Genomic DNA, 2,590 nt, shown 5'->3' on the forward strand with positions numbered 1-2,590 from the left:
AAAAAAAAAAAAACAACAATTTTTATGGCAGCTCTCTTCCCACTCCACACATGCACACGAGGCAGAGCTCGGCCTGCGCGGTTTTATTTCTATCTCTGACACACTCTCTGTTCTCCCATGGTATGACGCTGCAGCTTTCACAGGCTTTAATCCTTTTTTTTTTTTCCCTCCTCTCATCCTGTGTCCCTGACTCGTGCTAAACATGTGTGTGCATGTGTGTGTGTGTCCATACACACTCCTGATACGGAGCCATTAGCGCTGAATCCAACGTCTCCCAGGACTGGATCGAGGGTTTAAACCTGGATTCACCTAATGTGTTTTAAAATCCAACTGCACAGGTTAGTAGACACCCATGGGCTTCAAGAGGCACTCTCGGGTCCTCTTACTGTAATCAGCAGCTGAATAGGACCCGCATCACAATGAATGTGTGCTCACGAGTCTCTCAGTGACTCTAAGAGAAGGAAAATAAGGACAAACAAACTAACATCAGGACCATATTTATGCTGTTTGATCGACTGAATTTGGATAAATCAGTGATGGGTCATTCTGTCTCAAATTGTCAAACTGTTTCTGCTCAACCATCTTTGATTTGCCTGAAATATTCAGAACATAAAACATGGACATTTATGAAGATACTGGTGAAACTTTAGATTGATAAATCAGAAGCTGTTGGAGATAAACACTTTTTAAAAATGGCCAGATTTCTTTCCGCACATTGAACCATGAGGCTTTGTTTGAATGACAGTATCTGAGATTTTCACTGTTATTTCTCATCATGACATTGATTTAGAATCTGCAATATTGGATAAGTAAAAAGAAAAAAAAATGATTATAAATAAGTTAAAGTATGAAAATTTGAGCACACAATACATTAAAAAAAAAAAAGATGTCAAAGTCAACCAGTGATATTTTCTGAAGCATAGTTTCACAGTGATGATGAATGATGAAAACAAAACATATAAAAAAAAACCTTTTTAATGAAATATTTGGTCATAAAAATGGAAAAAGTAATATTTGTTTTTAACCAACTGGGCAGATGTGACAAGACAAAAACAAGTACTGGTAGAGAGCCTGATCCAAGTAGAATAGCGCTCTGGAGTGGGTCCTAAAATATTCCTGTCCCTGAGATACTCCAAACATAGCCTCAAATTTCAGTGTGTGAAAAATGATGCTGAAAGTGGGTTGACAGGCATTTTTTTTTTTTTTTTAATAATCTTGGAAAGTATTGGCTATATCAATCTAAAATTTCACCCATAACGTTTTAAACTTTCACAGTTTATGATAAAAAAAAAAAGCAAATCAGAGACTGTCGAGCAGAAGGCCCCTGATGATTTCAGATAAATTAACCCTGATATGAAGCTCATATCAATAATTAGGTGCACGGGTAATGATTATTATCATTTACCAGGGTTTTAAAAAAAGCACCAAATCCCTTCTTATCGGTCAAACCTCCAAACAGCGCGGGGTCATCGCTTACAAACTGCACTTTCTTGCTGCCTGTCAGGTTGACGGATCTCATGTATGGTCTGTAGATTTATCCTTCTCAGCAGCACGGAGCGAAAGACGGGGTACTATGTCAGAGTGACAGTTTGGGGTTAGTTTTACCTGCCTGCTCCCCAAAGTGTGCTGTCTTTATCTACTGCTCCTCTCTTTCTATCCGTCTCTGTCTGCTTCCTCAAGCCCTTGTCCTGCCTCTGCTGATAAATGGCAGAAAGAGAACTCGTAATATTCTAAAGTTTAAGGAATTATAAGCTCAGGTGAGCGGCAGGTCGCCTGTGCTCGCTGCACATTAATGCTGCATGTTCACTGGACTCCCAAGAACGAAACTGGAAACGGCGTCTCCATGTAGCTTCGTCTTCTCTAACACATGTAGCTCATCTTAAGGCTAAATGTTGCTGCACTTCGCTGTGCAAATGCAACCTTCAACAAGTACACAACTGTAAAATAACTCTGGAAGGCTTTTGCCATCACTGAATCCTGTATTTAAGAATGCACAAAATGCTCTCTATAGCAGCTGCATTAAAACAACAGTAGCTCAACGAAAGAAGGATGAAGAGTGTTTCTGTTGATGTCAGTGGAGGCGGTTTGTTGATGCAGCTTTATTGGTGCTCGGAGGGAGTTCTGAAGCACTTTACACGCAAAAATACGCATTTAACATAAAATAAAAAGCCTTTATTACATTGTTGATTACAAAAGATGAACTTGTTGGCTTTTGTTCAAAATCAGACCGCCTCTGCACATGTTTGGTTCTCCTCGCTGAGGGCTGCGATGATTTTTCTTTTGTAAAGGCTATTCAATAAACCATTTCACGCCTTTTCTTTAAAAGTGGCTTGTAGCGCTTCCTGCAGCTTCTTAGAGCCAATCTAAATGTGCTTTTGTGAGTCACAGAGTGTAGAATTTTCAATATGTCCTCTTGTCTGAAATGCCTAACTTGTTATCAGAAGTGATGATGGACTCACAATGGACCAGGACACGGTTGCATCAGCACTTTCTAGCTGCAAACGCTGCCTAGTTTTCACCACAGAGAGTTGTGTATCGCTAAATTAAAAGGGTTGAACTTCACAAACTTTTACAGAGAGATCAATAATTC

This window comes from Stegastes partitus, unplaced genomic scaffold, assembly GCF_000690725.1.
Source record: "Stegastes partitus isolate 25-593 unplaced genomic scaffold, Stegastes_partitus-1.0.2 Scaffold1026, whole genome shotgun sequence".
In the NCBI taxonomy this organism is placed as follows: domain Eukaryota; kingdom Metazoa; phylum Chordata; class Actinopteri; family Pomacentridae; genus Stegastes; species Stegastes partitus.